Below are 22,432 nucleotides of genomic sequence, written 5' to 3'. Positions count from 1 at the left end.
ACACCAAGTGTCCTGACCTGACCCCCAGGCCGCGCTGCATTAATGCAGCAATTTATACTACAGGAGTCCTTATTAAGTAATGAATGTAGAAAAAACAATACAATTTTCAGAATATTTTTTAATTGATCTTAGTTAAAATTCTAATTTCCTGAGACACTGAATTTTGTTTTTTCATTCTCTGTGAGCCGTGATCATCAAAACCACATGAAATAAAGCCTGGAAATGTTTCATTCTGTGTTTGATGAGTTTTATATAAGAGCTCCACTTTTTCAATAACACAAAATGTCAAACTTTTTTAAGTCTTTCTGAGGTCAGCTCAGAAGTTTGTGTAATTTAAAAATGTTACAGAAAAGAAAGGCAAACAAAGTCTTTTAATTTAACGTATACTTTTCTACAAACTTTATTGCATATCAGATAATGTTTAATGATTGATTTATTTTTTTTACTTCCTGCAATATTTATCCTGATTTTGCAGTTGATATGGTTTTTTTACTTGTACATCCTGAATATTAAAGTTTTTTTCTCTGCTGTATTAAATTGGACAAATTAAAGCAAGGTTGGGAAGTTCAGTTCATCTGGATAATTTTTTATTTTAAATCATTCTGGAAACATCAATATTCTTCCGATCCACAATCAGATTTTATTTGGTGCTAAAAGCAGATTGATGCTTGTGTTTCAGGCGGTATGAACACTGTCTGTCACTGGTGATGTCTAACTTTAATATCAACAGTTAAAGGGACATTTGTTGGAGTTTCCAGGCACTTATTGCGTTTTAAAAGCACAGTCAAGTTAACTTCAGTTGTTAAAAAATAAGTTTGACACCTTGAAAATGGGTGTCTGTCTCTTTAAGAAGCTCTTAACCTTTCCTACTCACCGCTTTGAGCATTTCAACACAACAATGCTCCTCCATTATGCCGTTTACAGACGTTCTCATGAGGGAACGACAACAATAAAGCTCAAAAAAGTTGATTTTACATCATTAACAACAGCAGCATTTTTTTACTAAGTTGGAATCCCATATCAAAAACTAGAAACATCCCACAACAAGAGGCTAAAATGGTCAAAATAAGTCTCTTTTGGTAAATAATTGTCAGATTTATGTGAGGTGACCTTCATCTGGAGACATGGATGCATCCACACATGAATTTCATTAAAAAAAAATTCAAAACAGAGCATCAGAAACAGGGAAGGGGGGGTGATGGGGGTGTACTGCCGGTGGGAAACACGTCTTGTTCCAATTTGCAGGGGGATTACTAATTTTTTCATCATTCCCGTCTTTATTTATTCCATTTCCAAATTCATTTCTACTTCACCTGAAGGAAAACAAAATATGACGCCAAAAACGCATAAATAGTGTCAGAGTGAATAGATGATGACAGCGGGTCAAGTTGTGAGTGAGTCACGTCTTCGCTCATGGAAGGAAATGATTACTGTAACACAGAGCTGACAATCACGACCAAGATAATCCCATTTCTCACATGGAGCTCAAATTGTATTATGTCACATTGTATTTCACATATGCTATCAAAAACTGGATTTAGATATGCAAACTATGTGGGGAAAAAGTGAAATCCAGGAGAAGAAAAGAGAGGCAGGAGGAAGAAAACACGCAGCCGCAGGGTTGGCGTGCAGGCGTGTCACTTTGTCAAGCTTCTGAGAGAGCTTGATGGTCTCTAAGGGAGGTGGGAAAAAGTGTCGCAAAGGCATACTCTTCTCCAAGATGAACAGATGGCGCAGCCTAAGTGTAGAGATTTGTTTTATGTCTCCATCCCATGTTGTGGTGCAGAAAATGCAGGCATCTGTTTTTATTTCATTCATTTCCCCTTCCTTCAAACGTTATCTTGCAGGATAACGGACACACGCGACGTCTGCGCTAATGAGGAGTGGGCGTTGCTTTGTTTTGCTCTTTATTTCTTTTCCCCCTCTCTTCCACCGACACATCCTCCTGCTTTCTATTCTCCCTCAAACCCACGCTTGGAGCAGAAACCTATATGCCACACAATTATGCAACACAATTGGGGGTGCTGCTCGCAGCCTGGGTGGCTGTCTAAAAGATACAGCCGGCTGTGAAATCCAAGCCAAGCTATGACGTGCAGGAGAAGTCAGGGAAGATCATGAAGCAGCAGATCATCTGAGGGCAGATTTCTGCACAAAGGGAAGTTACAAACAAGAGTTCAGGGTTTTGCTCCAACAGTCGGCTGAGTGCTGGGATTCACCGACCGCAGGGAGAATCATCCAAAAGCTGTTGGCTGGAGTCAAAAGGCTCCGTATCCACTGGATCTAAATGCTTGTGCCTCTCTGCATGTCCGGCATCGGCCAGGTGACTGCAGCTAAGACCCACCTCAACAGATCCAGCATGAAACAATAAGCCAGACTAATTAAGAAGAAGAAGAAAATAATCAGCAACAAATTTAGTAATTCGGAGTGTTAAAAATGGCCATTTGCTGAAAGGAAACAACAATCAGAGCAGCAATGAAGCCAAACTGTGCAAAACATTTACATACATTTTGATTTTAAGATAAAAACACCTTCATGTGTAAATCTGTTTAACCCCACTGGTTTGAGTTTCTAAAGTCAGTGGCGTCCAAAACATTTAGTTAAAAAAATGATAGAAAAAATGTTATTGAAAACTATTTTTATCTGCTCAACAGTGAAGAAAAAACTTTAAAAAATAAATCTTTGATTGTTTTTTTTATTTTCATGGTCAAAAATAAAACTTTTAGTAGATTCTCAGCAACAAAAGCAAATATGTTTTTCTTTGTTAAACCTGACTAATTAGTGGTTTTCTAACCCTTGTAATGGTCTGTTCAGTAAAAGCTGCTGGATTTTTGGATCGTTTTTACAATAATGTCAAAAAGAAAACAAATCGCAGGCCTGTTGCATGTTTCTCTCTCAGGATGGATGTAGCATATCAGTGAAAACATGTTGAAATAATTTGCTGGCAGATAAAACCTGTCGGATCCTTGAACGGCAGTCAGGGACTGCACCAGTTTAATGATGATTTTCTGCCTGGTGCCTCAAAGAAAAACACTTCATACCTTCAGATTGAAAAACGAAAACACACTGCAAGAGGATCAGAAGTTTAAATGAAATTTAAGTGCTTCTACACTCAAAACCGCATTTTAAAATTCAGTAGAAGAAGTCTGATGGTTCTATTTGTGCATTTTGTAAAATATGTTTTAGTCTTGATAGCGTATTTAAAATCTGGAGGTTGCAGTTGGAGCACATTTCTAAACAAAAGCAATATGCTGACAGGGTCAAAGATGCACGGTGAAAAACGCCCACCAGCGACTATAGATAGGTGAAGCAACATGCTGCAGACACAAAAACCACCTGCCTGTAGAGAAGACCGTTTCTAAAGTTAGAGCTATGTGATGGGGAATGCCAAACTGGAACCGTATGGGTGTTTCTCACAGAGGCGTTTTTCAAAAGGCAACAGAATCCCCACTTTTATCCACCTGAGACTTCTCTGTGTTTGCAGCTTCAACTATCTGCTCTGTAAGACATTCTTTACCTTGAACGTTTCGCCCCCTCAGCATTTTGTTTTAGAAATGTGGAACCTAAGGCGTCCAGATCCTAATGTGTTATCAGACGCTACAATTTTTCAACCGGCTTTACAGGGTTGCAAAAAGCGTTCATGCATATAAAGTATTTATTTTACATACTTGTTGAAACTATGTCGTGACCAAACGGTTTGAAAAAAAAAAAGTGTTCGTCTGCCTTCTCCTGGTGCTAGAAACAACCAATCAGAGCCAGGAGGCGGGTCTTAGAGCTGTCAATCAGGCTCTCTGCTACGCTGCACCAAGCAGAGTCTGTCATAAATAAACAGTTGTCTGTAACGACACGTTGTTTCTCCACCATTTGTACATTGAGCAGCAAATACACAAGCTTGATTGACAGCGCTAAGACCCGCCTCCAGGCTCTGATTGGTTGTTTTTGGTTGGAAACTTTCCATGTCTTCAGATAACAGTAGTAGCTCAGGGAGGAGGCGGAGGAGAATGAACTTTTCTGTCTCAAACTGTCACGACATTCTGAAAGTTTTAAGAAATATGTATATACATATAAAAGATAATTAAAGTTAAATATTGCAGCTTCTCCTAAATAAAATATTTAGGAGACTTATGAGAGAAATGTAGATAAAGCTTAAAGCCCGTCTTCATAAAGAAAACTAACACCACCTAACAAACTAAGGCTTTTTTAGGTGACGTGTTCTCACCAGTTTTTTCCACATGTGCTTATTAGAATAATTGCATGTGTTTGAGTTTTTTTTTCTGGACTAATCCAATATTCTGTAGCTTCAAGTTAAATGATGGAGGTCTTACAGTAACAGGCAATCATGGGTCATGGATCCACAGAAACTGTACATTCCCTTAGCGAACGCCTCGTCAATCACAACCAATATCCACTTAAAGGCACAAGCTGCTTTATTGTCTATTTAACTTCAAATGGGAGCATATTTCACAATTTGGACATTAGGCCAGCTCAGATAAGACATCAAGCAGTCATTACAGCCAGAAAATCAGAGCAAGAACATTTACAACGGGCTCAGAACCGGCCCAGTTTCTGTGCTTTCTTTGTTCAACCACAGAAAATCCTCACTGGTTCCATGGAGGCCAGGTTTTTAATTCTTATACAGTTTCTACTTTTAATCAATCATATCTGAGCAGACGTTGGCTGCAGGCACATCATCATCCTGTGAGCAGAACTAGATGCTAAATTAAAATCAAATCCCAGTCGCCTGATAACATTTCTGGCATTTATCTGCTTTATAAAAACGCACCAGAATTCAAATGTTACTAGTTATCTGGTGCTCAGAAAGACACTATGTTGCACAACACATCTCAGAAAAATATGATATTTTAATCGCTCCATGGCTGACGTCTCGTCAAACCAAGCCAACATGTTCAATCTGTCAAGACCTGTTGACCATAGTTAAACATTTAACAAGAAACTGATTAGCAAATGTGATATAAATCATAATTAAATCATGTCCATATCATCAAACATGAAAATAAGAATGATTTATCTCCTGACAAGTGAACTTTTTCCACCGTCCGAGTCTGACAAAGCAATTAAACGACAATGACTTTTTAATTTGGCCCCATCTTTTCCCGTAACGACGTGTCACCTATTTCTACATGGAAACACAACGCAACATGAACTTTACCATCGTCTGGTTTCTTTTAAATATCAGGCTTAAGCAAATATGCATTGCACCATAATGCTACACGTGGGTAAATCACTGTCTTCCAATGTTAAATTTGACCCAGAGGCCAAGAAAGAGCATCCAGAACATTCTCCATGATTTATATGGAGTGGAAAATTAAGCGCTTTTTCTCCTCTAGCAGAGCAGTTGCCGCCCTAAAGGGTGTAGAAAGCAGGATCAGCCTGTGCAGCTTTAAAATCCATATTTATAATCCCAAAGTTAGTTCCACTGTTAGTCTGTTTAATTTAAAACACAAGCTTCAAAATAAAGAAATGTCACATTAGCTTTAGAATAGCAGGATCTTGTCAATCTGGGTCATTTTTATTTTGGGTTTATTGAATGCATGTCAATAAACTACAGCTTCACAATCTGCAGTTTTCAGCTGAATTTATAGGATCAAGTTTATTAGTAAAGCATATTTCAAAAGGAAGGCAGTTCACAGTGTTAACATCGTGAAAACAAACAGATCAGATAGTCAGCTATTGTGAAAACCAGTAACAGACATTGCTTTTCTCAAGTGCTTCAAATCACCACTACGCATCAAATATCAGAGTCTTGCTTTTAGGCCGACCTGTAAAGACACTGCTGCAGCAGTCATGTGCCTGAAGATAAACACATAGATGAGTCCTTCAGGTGATAGAAGGCTGGCTTTGTAACCGTCTTTATGTGGCTCTGAAGGTTCATGTCTGAGTCCTTCACTACTCTCAGGTTTCATCCTGATCTCTAGTTCCCAGCTGTAACAGCTGAAGCTGTGTGGACTCCAGATCGTTCCTCTTTAGGTCCAAAGATAATAACTTCAGTTTTGTTTCTGTTCGGCTTATAAATGCCGTTTAAAACTGATGTTTATAAATTAAGCAGCTGGAATCTATAAATTCTTTGTGTCCAACTCCTGTTTTCAGCAGGAAAAAAACCAATGGGAGGTTGAAAATGTTACTCAATGTTCAGTCAGCCTAAACTCCACTAATCTGGAACAAACTTCCAGAAAGATGCTGAAATACCGATTTCCTTTAATGAAGGCTAAAATCCCACCAGTTTACAGATAACTCTGATTTATAATAACTGGAACACTGATCAATATATTTGCTTAACGATGACAAAATGTAATGTTTATTGCTTGTTTCATAATTGGTTTAGTTGGTTACTGGGTTATGTCTTTGTTGTTAAAATGTGCTAAACAAACAGACTTGACAGCCTTCATACACGGTAATTAAACTGCTAAAACAGGAAGTAGTGTACAGAGAGGCTACCGTTATGGTGGAGGAGATACTTTTACTGAAACCAGAACGGATCGGGGACCACAAAGAGCAAAAACCTGGAAATACTTCAGATCTCCACTAAAAACACTTCAAGTGCCTAAATTAGGACTTAAAACTGAAATAATAAGTTAAAATGCTTTAATACACAAAGTAGAAACCATCTTGGCTCTGCCAGCGAAGCTAACCTCTTCAGTTTTCATCCATATAAATCCCCGACAGAAATGTCTGATTTTCTGATTAAAATAGGAGAAAGCTGACGAAAGTGAAGCATTTATGGTCAATAAAACCAGTGAAGAAATATATTAATATTCCTGCATATGTTTACGTTTTTGCAGGAGTCCTGAGATGTAAATTTTGCTCACCTATCTATCTTCTGTCCACAGCTGGTGAAAGCACAGACAGATCCGAGCTAAACGGGGATAAGGCGTGCTGGGATGCAAAAAATGGCTCTTGTTCAGAAAAGATTAAATAATAAATGTACATATTAAATGTTGGCATGTTAACACCCCTTACGGTTGCATTCATTTCAGAGCAAAGCTTAGCTTGATGAAAGTTCAGGCAATTCTGACAATCTTTGCTAAGCTCAACAAGCCGAGTTTGACAAGCAGTAAATGCCCCTCAGACAGAGGATAAACCCTTTTGATTTAGGTAACAGCATGTTTTTCCTCCTTACCCCACTGTTAATGGGGATCAGAGGATTTAATCCATTTAATCATTCTGTTTAATGAGCACTCTCTGTGCAGGTAAAAAGGGACCAAAGCTATCTTCACTTAACATGTTTATTTGCCAAGTGGGGAAAAAAAAATGTTGAAAAGTGACCCATTTCTGTAGAAACATCATCCGCACCTTCCTCCTCTGCGCGGTGCACGACTTACACGGAGAAAAACAACCTCCTGCTTTCATTCTTAGCCTTTCAGAAGGAATCTCCAGCCTCCTTCAAGGTTGAACCTGAAAAGCTTCCTGAATGAAAAGAGGAAAACTAAATCTATCCGCAACCGTCCGTCAGCTCAGGGCATTCAGACTGGGAATGTTGGGAGCAATTTAATCAAACTGAGAGCCGGATCCTTTAGTGTGCTCCGTTTGGCCGAGGGAGAATGTCAGAAACCGACGTCTAATGCCGTTTACGACACACTTGGAAAATAAAAACTTTAGTTCGCCTCCAGAGACGACTTAAAATCGGTGGCTGACACGTGGACTCAGCTTCTGCTTTGTGCGTTAAAGACAGACCAGAGCTCAGCACAAATAACACGAGACGCGCCGTGTTTTGACTCCTCGTCTGCCACCAAAGTCTCTGTCCTGCCAGAATGACAAAACACGGCTTCTCACATTTCTAACGGGGAAAAATAAATACGTTCAGACTGCAGTGTGCCACATAACTTCCAGGGTTAGAACAGTTTTGAGTTTTATTGGGATTTTTTTCCTCTTTCAGTTAGTTTTTAGAATGTGTCTGCTAGTTTTTTTTTTTTTAGACGTTTTTTTGTTTTTATTCGTCAAAGTACTAAGTTTCCGTTTTTTATTCCTTTGTTCACTTTTAGGTGCAGAATTCAAAAAGGTCAAAGTATTGTGATGATGTATACATTAAGCATATGATGAAAACTGTATAGAAGAGAAAAATGGATTCAAGCAGCTGGAGTTTTCTCCCGTCATTTGCGGTCGGCATTTTGCGGACTAACAAACGCCGCCAGCAGGAGCATCTGCTACAGCTGATGTAAACTACCTCTGTTGGAGAATAAATTCAATTTCACATGAATTTGAAAGGCTGATATAAAGATTCAAACAAGAAAATGAAGGATATTTTTGTTTTAGTTTCATAAACGCATGATATGCTTCCAATTTGAGTTTCCCCCCTTTTAACGAAAATGTTTTCTCAATGTCAGTGTTTGTTATTTGGTTAGATTTAGTTATAATAATCTTGGTAACTCCCACTTCGACTCGGACCAAAGCAGAAAGCCTTGCCGTTGGGCCTTTAGCAGAGGAAGAACACCCTGCAGCCCCGGAGTGACCAGGCAAACTTCCCACAGCCTCGCTAATGGACGCCGCGGCTGTTGTTTACTGAAGACTCCCTGCAGAGGAGACTACCTGACCCATGTCTGCAACCAGTGAGTGGTACAAATGGCAAACATCTTTTGGAGTCATTATTTATGCAGGAATGCCCTTGGGAGTCTTTGCACTTGTTTACACAGTCACGGCACAGTCCATTCATGACGGCTCCGAGTAAATGAGCCGCTTGCGACCAATTTGTCCTGGACGACGAAGCTTTGGGGCAGTTGCTTTGTGTGCATGGTGGGGGCTGGGGGGTAAAGAAAGGAGGTTAACGCAGCACTGCAGCAGCGTCGGGAAGCGACCTGGAACTACGGACACACGAGTCCCAAGGGTGTTAGGAAGCACAGTGTCACATTCGGAAATAAATGAGCACATTTTTTTTCCACGAGGAAAGCCGCGGACTTTCACCTTTGAAATGGGCTGTTTGTTTGCCCGAGGACGAGGACGGTGGTCAAAGTTACCGAGCGCTGCCTTTCGCATAAAACCAAAACCAAGACGGGACTTTTATGGAGGTGAAAGTGAAAGGCAGAAGGGAAGAAGAAGAAGTTTATCTGGCATCTGCACCAAGGAATCAGAGCAACAAGGGAAGCAAAGTCAAGTACTTTATATTGTACATTTAATAGTACATTTCAAAACAAAAAAGACTTTTATTGGCCTTTGTAAGTACTTTAAAGTCAACAAGAACTGAAGTTCATGGAAGTTTGGTCAAAAAGTTGTTTGAAGTTATTTTCACATAAAACAATGCAAAACAATCAATAACTGGTTAGATACACGACTATTAGAGCAAATTAAGTGTCTAAGGTGATCAAATCAATAACACTTGACATATTGGGTCAAACATAAGAAAAGGATGTTTATAGGTTTTATAAACATTTTAATTCCTGTGGAATTATGTAACATTTTAGTTCCAAACTATTTCAGGCCCACAACAACTTTCTGCGCTTGAATTTAAGGGGATTTCTGTAATTTTTCGCTTTGTCACAACTTGTTTTGTCTATTAAACCTCAAGCAGAAAAGCATCAGATTATATGATGTTAAAGGAAACAAACTTAAAATGCTTTAGGGATGTTTTTGCCCTCAACTACTTCTTCTTAATGTTCTTTTCAATTTTATGCCACTAATGCTGATGTTGTTGCCATCTACTGGACCAGGAACAGCATTACAGTGTCTGTGTTTGTTTTTAAATGAGATTCACAGGAAGCATGCAGACAGTTTTTGTATTTAACAAAATAAGGTTATCTACCGAGTTAGTTTGAGTTTGTTTACATTCGATTTGCCTAATTTGAGGAAAAAGGACCATTTAAATAAAAGCTTATTGAACAACTTTCTCACTGGTTTACTTCACTTTGTCCAGTCTGTTGTTTTGTGTGCAAACATTGTTCACAGCAACGTGTTTCATCCTGATTTATCAAGATTATAAACACTGTCCTTCTTTAATTTCTTCTGCTGAACAAGTAATGTTAGAAAACAAAAAAATACTCAACATTTCAAAACAAAAAATACTTTTATTGGCCTTTGTAAGTACTTAAAAGCATTTGTTTCCCTGGGTTTAATGAGCCAAAAAGCAGCAAAAATGCACAAATAAGCTGAAGAAAACTGGATTCTGCTGCTGTTTTAATATAAAACAACTTTACCAGATAAATGTTAAAAAGTTTCACACAAGGATTTAGAAAAACATCCAAGAAACGTCTGAATTCATTTAAAGGCTAATTTGACAGCAAATACAAGAAAATAATGAAGCAAACAGCATTAAGGAACCGTCATATTTAATTAAAGTTCTTGTTTAAATAGTCTAGATTCCAACATAAAGACATCAAGAGGAGTTTTCATTTTCTTATTTTACTTTAAATCTTCCGGGAATTAATTGAAAGCTGCCCTCATCTGGTGGTTTTTGGCATTTTTAGCATTCCTTCACAGCTAAAGTAAGTTTATAAATGTGTTCTCTGTTTAAGTTTTCATTTGCTTTCATCTGACTTCTGATTTAAAGGATGTGTAAAAGGCAGCGGACTTCAGGTTTTTTCAGGTTTTGATTGAGCGGAGCAGTAAAAAATGTTCAGAAATGTGGTTAAAAGAGGCAGAGAAGAAAGAAAGAGATGAGATAATTTAACAAGCTCCCTCTTAAAGTACTCCAAAACCTCCAGAGTTTAATTGCTGGGAGGCAGCATTATCCCTAGCAACACCGCTCTGGTCTCTTGGCCGGGATTCGGTGGGTACCTGCAGTATCCACACCCCACACAATACAGCGCCCACTGAGCCATATAATCCTCTCAGGCCCTCCTCTTCTGGAGAACCACATTCAATCCCTTTGTGACACAAGGAAAAATCTCCTCTATGTTTTTTTTTTTTCCTTTTGTCAGGGTACGTACTTCAAATAAGGCCAATCAGTAGGTGCTGTTATGCGTGCACGATGCTACAGGGAGCCACGAAGAAAGGGGAAACGCAGAGGAAGAGTTAAATAAAAGGCCCGTTTGATTTGCGGCTGTGAAATTTGGGGCTGATTTCCATTCCTCCGCAGAGCTCCCTGGAGCGGCCATATTTCTGTTTATGTTTAAATGCGAATCCGTCAGATGGGCGGTTAGGTTCCTGCTGAATCATCCCACTTTCCCTTCAGAAAGCACGAGGTTACTTTTGAAGCAGCTGCTTCGTAGGAGAAAACAAGGAACTAATGCTACTTTCTTGCCGACTTCTCTTTCAAGTTGCCCTTGAAAAGAAAATTACAACAGCGGCTTTGATGCAACTCTGACATGCTTCAAGATATTCTCCATAAGTGCAGACACATACTAGATTATCATTCCAATGAGCCTGCGCCGACGTCTTTTAGCCGTCTGAACACAGAAACCGTTCCGGCGCTCTGCAGAGGGACGTGGAAACAGTGGCTCATTGCACCAAATGGCAAAAGAAGAAAAATGACGGCTTCTTTGTTGTCCATTGGTTTGTAACTTAAGTCAATATAGCATTTAGAACCCTGCTGAGACATCTTTTAATTAAAAGATGAGCTTAATAATGAGAAATGACAGAGGCGGTGTACTGAGGAAGATTACTTGGATTTTATGCTTTGTGTGGTTCTCTGTGTGCAAAGGAACTTCTTCTGCCTCATGTTCAGTGCAAGAATGAAAATACCAACTGTGCACTTTTTTCCCCCTCCTTTTGTTTTACACTTTCTTCACAGCTTGCCAATTATGTCTGCAGCAATGTGCTTGGTGACATTCTGTTGCCAGTAATGCGTCTTGTTCTACTGTGCATAAACCACCCACAACAGGACAGTTTGTGTCCTACCTGTTGGGAGGCTCTAGGAGTTGGAAATCAGTCGTCACTGCAGAGGTCCGAGTCCCGGGTCAGCAGGGTCGCTGTGAGGAAAACAGGGTAAAATATTAAACCCATAACATAAAGTAAGAGAGTTTTCTAATCACTCAGAGGGAACGTTTCCCTCCAAAAGATGAAAAGGGGACAAAAAATTCAATCTGAGTAAAACTGTATCAAATTCAGAGTTCAATTGAAGTCAAATTAAAAAAAAATTTAACCAGCTACATGCATAAAACTATAAGATTGTCTCAACAATGGAGATTTATATTCAAGTTTTCAAGTCTACAGACTTCACACTTTTACTAACAGACATATTTTCTCCTCCAGGATGGCTCTGCATGAAACCTCCAACCATCTTCCCATCATCTTCAACAGCCTTGGTGTCCCCGCTCAGCGTCTCCTGCATGCCTGCTGGAGTCTCCTACTTGTTTGCAGTGTTGTCTAAATATTTGTTAGCATCAAACACACTAGTCTCTCCTACACTGTTGCTAGTGCCAGCTACAAGCTTGCTACCATCAAACACATGCTTGCTACAGTCTACTACTTTTTTTGCAGTGTTTGTTAGCGTTTCCTACATTCTTGCTAGCATTTCCCATGTTTGTTTTGTCTTTACATGCTAACTCCCGTCTCTTACATGCTTGCTAGAGTCTCCAATCATTTGTTGTCTGCCATGTTTGCAGCGTCTCCTACACAATGTTTGTGTTATTGTTTTCTTATCGCTTTCAACAACATTCTTCTTCCTTCCTTTCAGTCCAACACTGAACGTTCGATCCTCTCTCCTCCTGACATTTTTAGGTTGCAATGTGACAAAACTTTCAAAAGTTCATGGAGTGTGAATACGATTAACAAGCGACTCTGCGTAGTCAGTAAAAGGATCACTATTTATTTTTAAAGAAAGTGATAAACTGAACACAAAACTTCTTGACTTCAACCTCAAATCATCAGTTTCACCTTCCTGAACTTTGGAGTTTTGGACATTGAAGTTTTTTATTTATTGCGGCAGTTCTTATGTGAAAAGTTTTAGTTTCCTGAAAAACAAACAAAATAAACTGATGTTTTTATGTAATTCCCAATGAAGAGACTATTGACTGAGTTTCAATCAGGTAGTTCTTCCACGTACGAGCGTCTCCTGTTTTTAAACACGGCACGTTGTCATCAAGACAAGATATTTGCAAAGAGTGACTGTTGGGAGATTTCTGCCTTCAGGGCTTTTCTGGCTGAAAGGTTTCTGGAATCAGACGAGTTTGTGTACGATAAAACAAAAGTCACAGTAAAGACCAAGCTGTAGTAGCTGGAGAGATGAAATCATTCACCGAACGACTCAATGCACCATTTTTATTGTTTCCCCTTTTTTGTTTCTGTGCGACACATTGAATGCCTCTCTGTAAATGTCAATAATTCCTCAAAAAGTACGAGATTTTCTAGATTTGAATGCATTTGTGTCATTTTATGATTTACATCCAGTGCAAAAACTTTTCATTTGGTAAATAATGAGTAAAAAAGCTCCAACTTCCCTTCTGCTTTTCCTCCTCAGGGCTAAACCTCAAGCTGTAAATCTTTAAAAACTGCTGACAAATTCATAGTTTCATCTTTTTAATTATTTCTTAATATATCCAAGGACTGTTTTTGGATCTGAGCTGTAGGAGAGGGAATATCCACAGCTGTGAAATAATCCCCTCTTGGTGCTGCAGAGAGTTTTCCAGAAGGACAGAGTTAAAATAAACCACAATATGTGTTTTACAGTTTTTGGACAACAACAAATCCCCGGCATCCAACAGCGTGCGATGGATCCGGCTGCTCAGCTCGAGGTTGGTGAAGAAACTCTCTGACTAAATAATGCAGAAAAACATTCGATCTGGAAAACTTTGCAGACAGAATACCTGCTCCGAGTTCAGCAAAGCTTTAATGCGGCTGCTCACATATTTAAAGAGATCTTTCCGAGCCAACTCTGCTCCAGGAGAGAAGATGGTGAGGTGGAAGGTCGGCTCGTAATCCATAACAGATAGCTGAGATTTGCCACGCTGGCATCGAATCCTTATGAAAGTTGTAACGGGCCTTGGCTCCAGTACAGAAGCCAACAAATCCAAACTGTGAGGCTTCTCCAGTCAGGCCGCGAAGGTCGTTTCTAATTTCTGTGGTTGGCTGCTACATGCTGCTTTATGCTGCTGCAGAAACGTTAGCAGGAAGACGGCCGCGGTGCGAAGTCAGAGCGATCCAAATAACACGAGATTAAATAAATAGACGCTAATGACGAAGCAGAGATCGAAAAAGGTCGAGTATTAAAGCTGCAGTGTGAAACTGTTATCCAAAGTTTTTTAGGTATTTTTTCAAACTTTATATCATGACAGTTTAGCAAGAAAGATAATCTGTGAATAAAGTAGAGCTCCTCTGCCTTTTCCCAGGGCTGGAAACAACCAATCAGAGCCAGGAGGAGGGGCTTAGTGCTGTCATTCATGCCCGTGTATGTAGTTGTGTCACAATAACTAATTAAGTTATTGCAATAAACAATAATGTTGTTTATTGCGATGGCAGAATAATGCAAGAACATATTCTCAAAGATCAATAAACTTTAAAACCTAATAAACATATTTAACACTGAAACTGGAAGATGTTTAAGTATCAAAAATAAATAAACAAAAACTGAAAAAACTAATAAAATTAATTATGAAGTCTCAACAAAATTGTCCTTCAAAAAAATGGCATGTTGAGAAAAAAGAAGCAGACTGAGGACTTTTATCATTTAGTTTTTGATAGAAAAAGTGATAAATCCTGCAAATGGAAATTATTGAGCTCGTTTTAATTAATTATGCGATTAATTGATTTCTTGTTTATTGCAACAGGCTTACGTGCGTGCTCTCTCCTTCTTGCCCTCTGCTATGATGCAGCTTCTCCCCGTCAGCAAAGCCTGTTGTGAATGCTAAGGCTAGTTAGCACAGCCACCGATGGCAGCAGATAAACAGCTGTAAAGGTGAGCCGTTTCTCCGCCAACAGCACATTCAGCAGCATGTTCATGAGTTGATTGGCAGCACTAAGACCCTCCTCCTGGCTCTGACTGGTTGTTTTTGGTTGCATTTCTTCAGATGGCAATAAAACCTCAGGAAGGACATGGATCTATTCACTGATCATCGGCCTCATATTGTCACAACTTGCTGACAGCTTAAACAAATATCTGCAAAAAAAAACATTTTTATAAACGTCACATACTGCAGCTTTAAATCTGAAAAAAGCACCATGAGTTCAATTTTACAGCCTGAACATGATCAGGTACATGGAAAGTGACAAGTAAAGGTGTGGGAGGGCGGCGGACTCGCTGTAGAGGTCGCACACAAACACAACAACGGCACACAAACGGAGCCGTCAGGAGGAGAGGAGGACGACTCCACAAGCACCGCACAATATATGAAGAAATAGATGTAGGGGTCATTTTACTGAGCAGCACCATTAACATTGCTGCCCTTGTCTGGAATGAAGCTGGGATCAGTCTCACACACACTCACACACACGCGCAGGAGAAAATCCTCCTCTTTTTACATTTCTCCTCTTTTCGCCCTCGGAGACGGAGAGGTCGACATTTTAACTGCAGCGGTGAGGAGATGGCTTCCTTTCACCTTGACGGGCATATAATGAACATTTTTCATTTTGAGCTTAGCTTCACTTACCGAGTCAGTCAGCTATTTTCTCTTTGAACCCTTTTTTTCCCTCCCTCTCCCCCGTTCTGACATTTTCCCTCTGTGGTTTTGCCAGGATGATCTTCACAGTAAATTTGTGCCCCTTTTAAAGAAATAGGTTACATTTGTGTTGATTTTTTTTTATTTTTTTCAAAAGCGCTCATTTCCATAAAGGTCCCCGTCTAACACAAACAGGCCTACGGTGCAGCGCGAAACACAAACAATATGCTAATCACACCTGTTTCAATTAAAGCCGGAGTGTCCATGAAATCCATATCATTACTCATTGTTCTGCATTTTGCATGAACAAAGAAAAGCTGCACTTTGAAGTAGCAGGACCAAATATGTGACGGATGGCTGAAAGAATTTAAAATAAAACAGAATTACATAGAATATAATGAACAAGAATTAGAGAAAATAAAGATCTATTACGCCCAATTAAGTTTCTGTTTGCTGACAAATGATTATAGTTAAAATGGATCAGGAAGAACACTGCAAAAGCACAAAATCTGACCAAGTATTTTTGTCCAGTATCTCAGTCCACTTGAAATAAGACAAAACTAACTTACAAGTAACTTTTTAACAAGAAATATGATCTTGTTTTAGGTCAAAAATTCCTTAATGCTAGTGAAAATGACTAATTCCTTTTATAAGTGAAAAAATCTGACAATATGTTGTTCTAAAGGATTTTTTACACCAGTATTAAGAAAAACAAGCTTATAGAGACATAACACCAGTTTTAAAGTCCCTCCTGTGGCTCCCTGTAGCTCAGAGAATAGACTTTAAAATACTGATGTTAGTTTATAAATCACTGAACGGTTTAGCACCACAATACCTTAAAGATCTGTTATTACTGTACCAACCATCTAGACCCCTCAGATCTTCTGGTTCTGGTTCTGCTCTGCATCCCCAGAACCAGAACCAGACGAGGAGAAGCAGCATTCAGTTTCTATGCACCACAGATTTGGAACAAACTTCCAGAAAACTGTAAAACAGCTGAAACACTGAGTGCCTTTAAATCTCAACTTAAAACTCACCTGTTTAGAGTTGCTTATGGCTAAATTAGGGTTAGAGTGCCGGTTTTGATGTCTTCCATGTTTTTATGTATTTAATGTTTTTAATTTCTTCTTCTTTCATTTCGACGTTTTAATGATGTAATGTTTTTTTTGTTTTTTTATTTTTATTTTTTTTTATCTCTCTCTTTCTCACTGATTATTTCTGTTTTTATTTTAATTATGTAAAGCACTTTGAAATGCCTTGCTGCTGAAATGTGCTATACAAATAAAATTTGATTGATTGATTGATTGATTGATAGAATAAATGAATAGTTCTATGATATTTTAATCTAATGAGATAAATCCAAATGCGGCTTGATGCACTTGGTCCTCAGGGACGTCTGACCTTCATATTTCAGATTATTTCCAGAATCAAAAATTTAGGTCAGAACTAGATGACATGCTAAAGCAGCGAATCCCCTCATCTGAATCACCTGAGCAGGAGCAGGAAACTGGAGTTGAACGCCGTGGATTGAAGGGATGCAGGAAAGAAAAAAACTGGAGATATTTTTGTGTGAGCGGTTAAAGCGCAGCAGCATCGACGTTTTTTTCTTTAAATGTGTTTCCATCCAAAGACAGCGATGGCAGGAAAACAAAACGGACCAAACGGGAGGTTTTGTTAGGATTTCTCCATACCAGTCTGGCAGGAAATGGACTACAACACAAGGCATTGTGGGTAATCAAACAAAACAGTCTGTGGCTCTTGGTCACTTGAGGGTCTCTCATCTAAAGACTCACAAGAACAAGGATGTTTTCAAGCTAATTTGCAGGAAAATAGAGGCAGTGGGGGAAAAAGAACTGAGAACTGCACTAATAATATAACAAATACAGCAAATACTTGGAAGAAATGTCAGTTTGGGAGGTAAAGAGGTTCAGATTATGTGGACTAAAGAACCAGATGTCATACTTGGTTTGGTTCATTTGAGAAACTGTCTTCAGAAAGCAAAGTTGTACCACCGAGATGTAGAAATCCCAATCAATTACATTATAAAACTCTGGTGGACTCTGGTCAAACCAAGATCTGGGCTCAGTTGAAGTTTATTCTGGTGCAGTTTGAATGCCAAGTGGACCCAATACCACTCCAAAAGCAGGAAGTGGACTACAGCGCAGGGAATTCTGGGTAATACAACCAAAACAGACCTTCTCCAAAGACTAAAGAGAAATCCTACAATCACTAAAAAACAATTATGTACATTTTGTGAAGAAGGGCGTTGTGAACAGCGTCTTCAGAGGTTTTCATGTTGTTTCCTTCAGTGGTCCTTGTTGCAGCGCCCCCACAGGTGAGGAGGGGAACAGATAACTCAAAGGGTTTGATTCATTTGGCACAATGCAGTGTGAAACTGAATCATTATTGAGTACGACGTGTGAAAACACCTTCAGAAAAATAACTTTAATCACAACAAAAACATGGAGCTGGGCTATAATTCCACCCTGTAAACACTCTCAAATATTTAATGTTAATTTCTGTCAAAAATGACTGAGACCAGAATTTAAATCCCTGTTTGTGACAAAAAACAAATAAACACACATACATGTGTGAATCCACTGAGTCTCGAGGCTCAGCGGTTTGCAGCAGACACTTTGAACTATCAGTTTTTGATTTTTTTATACCTGGAACAGTTTTGCTGCTGATGCATTCCACACTCAGTGGTGCATTGCTGTCCTATGCTGCAGGTGGGGGTCTGCCACCCCTTTTTACCCCCAAAGCCTGAAGGCAACAAGCAGCTGGCTGTTTAATCTGCAGAATAAATGTATGAAAACCTCTGCAGTCTGCGCAGCAAAACACCCGCGGATGAAAAAAAATAAATAAATATAAAAATCAGGCATAAACAAAATGCCTACAAACAACACAGCTTATATATTATTACTGAGTGTTGAAGAGGATTACGGTTTGTTGAGGTGGAGATAAGCACTGTAGGTAGTCTGCCCACTACTGGCAGAGAAAACACTTCTATGTGGGTTTTCTTTCCCTCCTGGGATCCTCAGATTTTTTGGTCCAGTGAAATTGTTCAGTTGGATTTGGAGGGGAATGCGCACAAAGAGTACAGCAATGATTAATTATCCTTAAACCCTAACCCAAAATGTTCAACCGACGTCGAAAGCATCAAACTTTAAGAAATGCTTAATTCCAAGAGTCCATGACATGTATTCAAAATGCAAAGCAGGACCACATCCGCTGAGAGAAATGACCGTGCCCACATTTGGCCACACAGGGGGGGCTGGCAGGGTGCGATCCAAGACAGCTGGTGGAAACCGGGTGCGCTCTGGCTGCTTGGAGCAGCAGATTCAGGTGGCATCTGTGCCTCCTGTTGCAGTGCAATAGGAAAAACACTAAAAGTGAATTACAACATTAATGATAGGCCTCTGCAAGCTGTCGGTCCGTATTACACATCCATTATTCCTTGCATGGGTACTCAGAGGCATCGTGAAGGAATAGCCTTCGCCCCCGCCGCCGCCCTAAAACAGCCGCCACAAAAAACGAAGGCGAGCAACACTTTCCACCAGTATACCATGTCACCACATGGCAGAGTGCTGCTGCCTGGATGACTGATTCCCTTTCTCTCCATTTCCATCCCTCACTTCATCTTTCAAGCGAGCAACCTCCCACCTCTGACCCCCCATCCCTCTCCTCCTCCTTGCGCTAAGGCTGCTATTCCAAACAACATTTGTTTGATCTTGCCGCCCTCTACAGCTGAATGAAATCAATCTGGCAGAGATGTCATGTGTGAGGAGAGATGATTGGCCGAAAGAATAACATGCATTTGAGAGCGTGGGGCCCGTGCCCTCCGTCTGCCGGCCTCACAAACACAGCAGCCGAGTGGCCGGCGCAGGTCTGATAGGCATCACACAGACATCTCCGAGCTGTCACCCTTCCCTACACTTTCAATAACTTCAAATCCCCCCGAAAACTTGGAGAATAAAGGCAGAGTCGATCACTCATAGCTCCCTTCACTTGGCGCTTCTCTTCGGGGAAATAACAGCCGAAGGAGAAAAACAAAGTCAGGATCCCATCCTGTTCCGCGGAGAAGCTCCGGCATCCCCGGAGGACGAGCGGAGAACACTCCTTTCATCACTCCGGTTAAGACACAATAACAAAAAAATTTCATTTATGATGCCGGGACATAAATAGAAGGCAGGTATAAACCGAGTCTGAAGGAGGATCAATGCTAATCAACGGGGGGATTTTTAGGAATAAGGAGTGAGAGTGTGACGGCCCCGAGGAGCAACAGACAAGATTGGACAAAAAAGCTACAGCAAATGCAAAAAGGCACCGACTTTCAAAACAGAAACATTTCCTCAGACATGAGAGAGAAGATGTTTAACTGAGCAACCAAGAAAAACAAGAATCAAACGCAAAAAGTACAAAAAAAAGCATAAAAAACAGCTAAACTGTGCAACAGGAACCATAGAAAGCTAAACTGATCACAACAGTAACAAAAATGAGAAAAGGAATCTGAAAAATCCAATATTCAAATAAAAATAATCAAAATATAGTCAAAAAACAAAACAGAGAAGGCAAAGGTGTGGAAAAACAAACAAAATTATTTATTATTTTGTGTTTGATAGCCAAATTATGAAACACAAAACACATGATTTTACAGAAAAGCTGAATAAAAAGCAAGATGAATAAAAGCAGAAACTTAAAAATGAAAAACATATCTGTTGAGGCATGAAGGACATTTCAAACAAAACTTGAATTTGAAAACAAAGACTTCAATTTTAAACTAAAACTAGAGACAGATAATTAACTAAACACCATGAATAAAAAAAATATGTCCTTATGAATTTTAATTTTACTTTTTTTTCCCATGCGCTTCCTTTTCATCCCAACTTTCTTCCATTTTTAACTCGATTGTTTCACCTGGAGGTTTAATCTTATAATAATCCTAAAACTCCTCAAACCAAACATCAACTAAATGCTTAACAGTTACTAAAAATCACACCGGGATCAAATTTATGCATGAAACGTCCCTTGGTAGAATGTTTCTATTTTTACTTGAATAAATTGTTGAATAACGAAAAATAACACAAAAAAAAATGGTGCTGGTCATTTTTAACCCTCTGCTGTTTTAAATCTTTGCAGGTTGGAATGAAATGATGCATTTCCTCCTAACATCCAGGCAGTTTGCTCTGAGGACGCACCAAGCCACCAGCACCAGCCACTTTGGCTGATTCTGGTTTGCCAGAGGTCAGTAATCGATCGTATTTAACCAGAGTCAATTAGCAAAAAGTCAGTAAATGAAAACTGGATGGAATACAAAGCTTCCAGAAAATAATGAGCAATTAAAATAAAACGCGAGATATTTTAGCATTTTGGAGACATGGGACAAAACTCAAAGATAAACAGACATGGAATCGGTTTAGGGAGGCGTTGGTCATTTTTGACCCGTCTGCAGTTTTGGTTGAAATGTTGGTTTGTGGAAAAACAAATGATTTAAAGTCACTTTCTATATTTTCTTCATAGTTTACTGTAAAGAGCTGCCTTTAAATGACTGCAATAAACAATGCTTTACCAGCAGAAGGTCATTTGCCGCCATCTTGGTTTGATCTGTCAGTATCCATATTATTTGACGTTTTGTTTTATTTTAGATATTTGAAACATCTTCTAGTTCCAGTGTTAAATGTTCGTTCTAAATTAAAATGTATTTATCTTAGAGACGGTGTACGAGGGTTATTATGCTGTTAACATTATACTAATTGAAAATTGTATGAAAACAACAATATCGTTATTTATTGCAATAACTTCTGAGACAATTCATCGTCCAGCAAAACTTGTTACCTTGACATTTCTAATCTGGAGCCATTTTAGACTCCAAAAGGGTAAAAGACGGAAACTAAACAGGAATAAAGTGCAATACAAAGTTTTCAGAAATGCATAAATGATCATATGGATCCAAGCTGGTTTGTTTACATGTAGGAAACGGAGGTAGACTGGGACAATGAAATGCATTTCCTGATTTCCTCTTTTGTTTTGTTTACCGTTTGTTTATGTGCTTATGTTGTTGCATTCTTTGATTCCATTGTGCTATTTTGCATCACACATTCTGAAACATCGTGGTTTTTGTTTGTTTTTAGCGACATGTCAAGAGGAGAACATGCAGGATATTGTGCTTCAGTTTGATGCCAGCCCACACATTCCTATAGAAGCCGGCGTGTAATTCAGATTTGTGCGATGTTGGGACGCTTGACGAGCGTTCCCTCTGCGGTTCCCCCTCCTCGCACACGTCGAGCTGCAGATCTCTGCTGCAGACTGACTGATTTCCTCTTTCAGGAGAGAGTGCCACAAAATGTGTCGTACTCGAGTGTTTCACAATTACCAGCTGATTATATCTGCCGCATTACCATATTAAAAGGAAGACTACTTGAACACACTGATAATGTCTTAAGTGTTGCAAATAATTTCCCCAGTCATTATCAACGGCAGGCGGCGAGATCAGGAGAAGGGGAGCGTCGATAAATATCCGTAAACCTTTTCAGTGTAAACAACAACAATTAGAGAAATTAGATCAGGCAGCGCGGCTGAGAAATAGGAGATGATTCTAATTAAAAACTTTCACGTCTGAGCAAGAAAGGATAAAGAAAGCCACTGTTTTCTATGGGGGAACAACTTGAAAGACTTCAATAAAATGACATAAAAATGTCATTAGATCATGTGGCAGTGATGTGGGTCTATAATCGTATTGGGAATTCAACCTTTGACCTTTAATACTGAGGCAAGTTATGTGCTAATTCACATAACCTGCACATTTGTGAATGCCAACCATACGGGGGCTCGCTCCAAAATCAGGAGGCGCACAACAACGCAGGGCATTCTGGGTAAATCCAACCAAAACAAACGCACTAGTCCAGCAGCAGTGAGAGAAATGACTCATCGTCTTTTACCAAAAGCAAAAGTGAAAT

General features: G+C 39.4%; 1 protein-coding gene across 12 annotated transcripts in view; it reads right to left on the bottom strand.

Annotated features, from left to right (window-relative positions):
- rbfox3a (RNA binding fox-1 homolog 3a) overlaps nt 1-22,432 on the bottom strand; it is a 553,564-nt gene that overhangs the window by 398,038 nt on the left and 133,094 nt on the right. For all 12 annotated transcript variants that reach the window (XM_017306228.2, XM_081610324.1, XM_017306225.2 and 9 more), the window contains one exon: nt 11,782-11,852. The gene's annotated coding sequence lies outside the window, so the exon portion shown is untranslated. The remainder of the gene's footprint in view (nt 1-11,781; nt 11,853-22,432) is intronic.

This window comes from Poecilia reticulata, chromosome 8, assembly GCF_904066995.2.
Source record: "Poecilia reticulata chromosome 8, P_reticulata-male-v2, whole genome shotgun sequence".
Taxonomy (NCBI): domain Eukaryota; kingdom Metazoa; phylum Chordata; class Actinopteri; order Cyprinodontiformes; family Poeciliidae; genus Poecilia; species Poecilia reticulata.
The sequence above is the reverse complement of the archived record's forward strand: the minus strand, read 5'-3'. Positions and strand labels throughout refer to the sequence as shown.